The following is a 6,434-nucleotide window of genomic DNA, read 5'->3' as shown; positions in this document are numbered from 1 at the left end:
CAAGAGCCGCCGGCTTTTCAAATAAGTGCATATATAAGGAGAGAAGGGTAGGACTCGAGGGACCGGCTGTAGTCTTGCTGCTGTCAGTGGAGTTAGTAACAGCGTCACATCAGGAATGCACATTTTTTCCTACCAAAATGTATTGAAAGTTCATTTATTGAAAGACTTTCCTTGGAGAGTACATAACCTCATGATTTGTTACCAACGTACATTTTTTTTTAATTAAATGCTGGAGGCAGCAGAAACATATTGCAAGTGACAAAATAAGTTGTGTAATCTCCTTGCTTGATTGCAGATAAACTATAAATCAGATTGTATGTCTTCTTAGTGAAGCAGAAATGATAGGGATGAGTGAGCTCCTAAAAATAACAAAACAGCAAAACTCTCTGCTTTCTCTAGAGCAAATGTAGCCCTTTGGGAAAGTGCAAGAAATCCCATCTGTGTTTCCGAAACTCTGAAGTTAATTTATAGCAGACATCTCTGTATTTACTGTAAATGGACATATTTTTGTGTTGCAAAACAACATGTTGCAGTGATGAAAAATAATCCAAATACTGCCATCCAATTAACTCCAAGAGGTTTTCTACCTGCAAAAGCTCTGTTTGAGGGTTTCTTTTGCATCAGACTTCAAACCTGACTGTTTTTAAACTGAGTTTCATGACACATATTGACAGCTGTTCCCTTAGGGAGCTGAGAAGGGAAGCTACGAAGTTCTGACTTTTATGACAAGAGTATATTTTTCTCATTGTCAGACAAGAAGTTGTGTATCTTACAAATAATGCCAGTACTGGCAAAAGGTTTCTTCATTATGGACAACTGTGGGGGGTTTCCTGACAAACTTTTCTTTTTGCTGTGCCTACTAAACACTGTAATTCTTTGCAGTTCATGTTAAATGTAAGGTGGAAAATGAGCATGTTAATCAAACTGTTTAATCGGCATCGAAATTGGAACATGATTCTGAGATGATGAAAATGAGTATTTGACTTGATACAGAATATCTGAGGGGAAGCCAGGGGAACACAATACTTGAGTTCAGTTTACAGCAGCTAAGCAGCCCTGCTTCAAATTATGACTGGAACCGAGCCATAAAACACGGATGAAAATGTGGATGCGAATTTCCCCAAAGTTCAGTGTGCAGTTTGGATCCATCACAAAGATAAGCTGGGAACTAGATTTGCATCTAAACTTTTTTGAAGTGTAGAAAGTCTCTGGTTAAATATTACTCTGTAAAATGTGAAAGGGAGGCAACACATGCAAGGCTGAGGCACTGTGACACTGTAGTCTCACATTAGACTGTAAAGATGTAATATGCCTGTTTTTTCTTGTAATACTTGTCCTTTTAATTGACTGAGAGCTTCTCCTGACATCAAATGCTCTGCTGGTATCAAAAATCCCCTTGAAGAGTTCTTATCTCCTTTGCCCCCAAATGCAGACAATGACTGGGTTATGAGAATGCCAAAAATGTGGAATTATTTAGGCAACTGATGATGCAAAAATAAAGCTGGGAGCCAGGGCGGGCAGGGCCGGCACAGAGGAACCACAAAGCAGGGCACTGTCACTGCCGGAGAGTTCAGCACGGAAAAATACTCCAGGAATGCATACACGATTAACCCGCCTGCGCTCGCCGTTCGGCAGCTCGGATCAATAGCGCTGCAGCAGAGGCTCCCGGCGACGGGAAATGAAACAAAGTGTGCATTCACGGGAGCATTGCTGCTCAAGAGCACGCGTTTCCCAGTTAAAATGAAGGTCACTCATAAATTACAGCTCTGATTCCCTTGAGATTTCACTGGCTTGCTCTGTTTTGGCAGTTTAAGACTCCTTTGATATTTGAGCAAGGCCTTTCCCTTAGCACATCTGATCTTGATCACAATTTATGGCACTGGTAATTCTTTACCTCCCCAAGGCAGCAGTTTTGAGAGGAGAGAGGCAAGCTTAGCAAGCACAGTATGGTTGTTCAAGAGAGAAGCACGCTGTACAGGATTTTAACCATTCCTCCATCTTATAGCTGTGTCTCTTCCACCTTGATCACCCTTGCACACAGCAGCGCTAATACTGAGCTCCTCCTGCAGCAGTGCCCCAAGTCCATCGGTGAAACCACTGTGTCTGGAAGAAGAAAAAATATCAGGCTGTGTATTTCAGTATCTAAACACCAAATTCTGAAGAAGCCAAACATAAGGCTGTGGCTTGGGTAGGTTTTTAGATGCTTTATGTTTCCTGGTGAACACAGAGTAAGGAGGTATCGGTAACTACCGAAGTTTTCCTTCTGGCTGCAAAGCATCCCGTCTAGGCTACAGTCGTCACATCTGGCCCATTTTACAAACTGAGTGTTCTTGCTCAATTTCGGGAATGCAATTTTGTAAAAAGAGGGTAGATTTCCAAATGAATCAACTTTGTGCCAGTCAGAAGTGCCAATCTGCTAATCCAAGAACACACTGAGGCTTTGTGCGAGGCCATGGGTGGGGTGCAACTGGGCTGTGTGCTGCTTCTCCGTACATGCAGAAGACAGAGGCAAACACGTTACCCAGCCAAGGGCACGCTGTCGAGAGCATTTCACACAATGTGAAGGCAGCAGAAAAAGTTGGATTCTGATTTGCTTTTGTGACATTTTAAGGCTATGGGTGGTGTGAGACATTCATTCCATAAGATTTTTTTGCTGTAAGATTTTTTCATGTCAATTTATACCATATACTTCATTCGTTTATTGCTTTCATTTCTGTGGTTGGGTTACATGGCGAGTTTCTCAGCTTCATCGGTGCTTTTCAGAGAGTTTGCAGTAACTGTTACGATGTGGAGGGCTACTGAATATGAATAACTACTCTTGAAACTCTGGCACGATCAGTCTGCCATGAACAAAAATATTCATTATTGTATTGCGAGTTGATTTGAAAATGGTTCAATTGCCTTTCAGGCACTACAGATGCCATCCTGTTATCAAAGACGTGATGGGTACAATTCGTGTTGTAAAGGCGATGATAAACATCACAGCAGGCAGTGCAGGCAGCTGAGGACTTCTGAAAGTTTGGTGTTTGATTCTGGTGCCTGGCAGAAATATAACAGACAGAACTGCCAGTGATCTTTTATTAAAAGTTTGCTTGTATAAAACATTTTTTAAAGTTTAAATGCATTTTTAAATATGTTTACATGCATTTTAAATGTACCTTCCAGAGTGCAGTAGAACTCCCAAGTCCACACTGTGTTTTGCCATGAAGATAGCAAGGAAAAGAACGACGAATAAAAAAGACCCTCATAACATTTTCCCTGAAAAAAGGGAATTTCAGTGACTCCTCATACGTAAGTTTTTCCTAAAAGTAATGCAAAACCCTCATGGCACAGGAGAGCAAAGCAGCATCAGCTCTCACTAGGCCAGCGACACAGGGAACCTGCTCAAGGAGCATTTTATAGGCCAAAACTCAACAGTAGTAAATGCTGAGAAAGGGTCCAAAAGGGAATTTTTTCTCTTTGCTTTACTGTTATTACTTCAATTTAGACCTTCAATATTACCTTGGAATGAACAACTTACTTGTGGGGAATGCCACATGAAGAAAAAAAAGGTTTATTCCTATAATCCCTCCGTACATCTTCCAGGTGCTCCTGAGAAGCAAAGATTAAGTCACCAGTGCAAGGCTCCCCAGCCTGCGTGGGTAGCCAGGAACAGGAGCCCAGGATATGGGGAGGCCCAGCTCCCCCTGCGCCACGCGGCTTCCCTGGGCTCCGGCGGCAAACGCTGCAGAGGGTGAGCGCTCCTTCACTTTGGCTCTCTCTCGTAAATCAGCCGAATTATTCTAGTGAGGAGAGCTGTGTCCTGCTGCTTCAAGTCCCGCTGGTTTACAGAGACAGGGAAGTAAATAGGAAAGAAGAACACCGGAGCAATAGGTCGGATTCTGCTCTCTGCTACCACGTCAGGAGGAAAGTGGGGTGGCTCGGCACACAGCAGCGTTACTTGGAACAAGGCAGAGTTACTCCAGACCAGAAAGCGACTCAGCTGAAATCAGTCTGGTCTAATCAGCATCAGCTGAAGGGAAAAACAGAATGAAATACAAGGAAAAGTCATGTTATGTTCAAGATTCCAAAGGAAAGTTGCTAAGGACAGAAAAAGATGGGGATAAAAGACTTTGCAATGCCTGTTTAAGCAACTAATGGTTTAGATGCTCTTTAAATACAATCCTGACCTGAGCCGTGACAGTAGGCTCGAGTCCTAGCTTTACGCCTCTGGATTATTTTTGGAGTGAGATTTTTGTTTCTGAGTCACAGTTCCTACAAACTTGGCTCTGAGAATGATGCATTCTGGTTTCTTTTCTTGTTCAGTACTAGTTTCAGTCTTTTAGCAGTTGTGAACATTAGAAACTTGTTTTTCTGTTATGAAAGCTACAGTTCTCATTTACTACATGAATCTGGGAGCTGAGGCTTTAAGCAAACCACGAAATACCACGAGACTTATTACAAAATTATGAGAGCCAACTATGTGCAGCCCTATTCATTGTTTTCTGTATTTTCATCATGTTCCCTCCTATTGTCCCCTCTCCGCGATGACTGAAATGAATCACCCAGCTCTAGAGCTCCTGCTGGGATGCCCACAAAGCCCCTTGCCATTGTTTGTGCCAAATTAAAAACAGCCGTCAAGAATACTTGTGGAATGGCATAAACAATTAGCTGCATTTTGCTGATGAGGATTTTATTTTATTGTGATAATTTATTCTTTGTGTTAGGTACTAAATTTATATGTTTTTCAGTCAAAAAAATAAAAAAGCAAGACAATTTTGGCAGTTCTTGTGACATCCTCCTCTCAGGAAAATTCTTCTCCATCTCTCTGGATGTTTTCACAAACTTCTCCTTTCTTTTCCAACATCGGTTTTACTGGGATATGTTTACTCTGCCCTTTACACAGCATGTTTCTACTTTTACTCTCCAGTAAGCTCTGGTTTGATCAATTATTCCATTTCTACATCCTCTCTTTGGTCTCCACATATGTGTTGTGATCACATTTTTGGCCTTTTGGACTCTAAAGCAAGCTCCCCACACATTCAAGAAACCTTCTCTTCAGTCATCTTCCCATATATCGTCATGTTGGGACGTCACCTTGGCCCCCAAAAGGGCCCTGCTTCTCTCTGGCTCGGTGCTCCCACGCTCCAGCGCCGGCCGAGGTCTCTGCTGGCAGCAGCGAGGCCGTGTCCTGCCGCAGGGCACGCGCTGCCCAGGAGCCTGCCGCGAGGCTGCCGCGCCAGCACAGGGGGCTTCCAGCGCCCACCGGCCCGGGAGCATCAGAGTGCTGCTGCCGAACCGAACCACGCTCCTCCGCCTCGGGGTCACGCAGGGCTGCACTGGAAGGAACTGCCCTGCCGCAGCCGAGTGACCCGCCGCTGCTCAGGACCTGGTGATGGCACCACAGCTGTCGAGAAAGGAATTTATTTGTAACCCATTTATAACCATGGGTTACAAGGGTGCCTTTTTAAAGCCGTCATAAGGGCATTTTTTTGGTTGGAGCATAATGCAAGGTGGAATTTGCGGCGAGACATCAAGTACGAGCAGCATTCGAGAAACTATGCATCAGGCCAAACAAGAAGTGTTAGGCTGTCTTTAAGTTATTACAAAAAATATCTAGAATTATTTTATTTGACTTTTACTTCTGAGCCTTGCAGGTTTACTTGCTTTTATGTTTTCAGCTTTTGTGTTTTCCTTTACAAGGAAGAGAAATATAACTTGGGGAAGGAGGGGAGAGAAGGGCAAAGAAAATACCTTGCTTTCAGGAGCTGGGCCTTTCAGAAAGGCACCAAAAATCTTGCTATTTACAGTAAAGTCCAGGGAGCGGGTGAACAGAGCACAAGACTCACTAACTTTCAGTGAGCCTTGTGGTATAAAAGTCATGGGCATTCATTAAATTCTTAATATTATCTTAAAAATCATCATTCCAGAATTTTAAAATTGATTTTGTTAGCTTCTTTGCGCCATAGATGTTTTACTACCGCTATCATGCAGGAAACAGCACGAGGATCAGCTGTTACAGATGCAGAAATTCAGCAGTCTGACATTCAGTAACACTGCACAGCTATTTTGTTCTCTGTTGTTTTTAGGGGTTTCGCTTGTGTTAATGAGACTATTTTAACTACCAATTAATCCATGAGTTCCTGATGCAATAGAATCAAAGAGCACAGGTAGCATCAAACCAAGAAGCTTAACAGTTTATTGATGCGTATATACATACACACGTATTTACTTCATCCAAAGCAGAAACAGAAGAGACTCCCAAGTCCTTTCGACTGCCTCAGAGTAAGGTGTTTGGGTAGGCCCTGTCTAGTCTTCATTTACTTAAATCCTCTGCTCTCTACCAACATCCACCAGATGGCAGCTTGCACCGCGATCTGGGCGGAAATCCCAGCTCGTTAATATGAAGTGTGAAAGACAAATCTGGGGGATGGCAGCTGAGCTGCACTCTGCAA

The sequence above is a fragment of the Dromaius novaehollandiae genome, chromosome 2 (genome assembly GCF_036370855.1).
Source record: "Dromaius novaehollandiae isolate bDroNov1 chromosome 2, bDroNov1.hap1, whole genome shotgun sequence".
Lineage (NCBI taxonomy): Eukaryota > Metazoa > Chordata > Aves > Casuariiformes > Dromaiidae > Dromaius > Dromaius novaehollandiae.
This window is presented reverse-complemented; position numbering follows the sequence as displayed.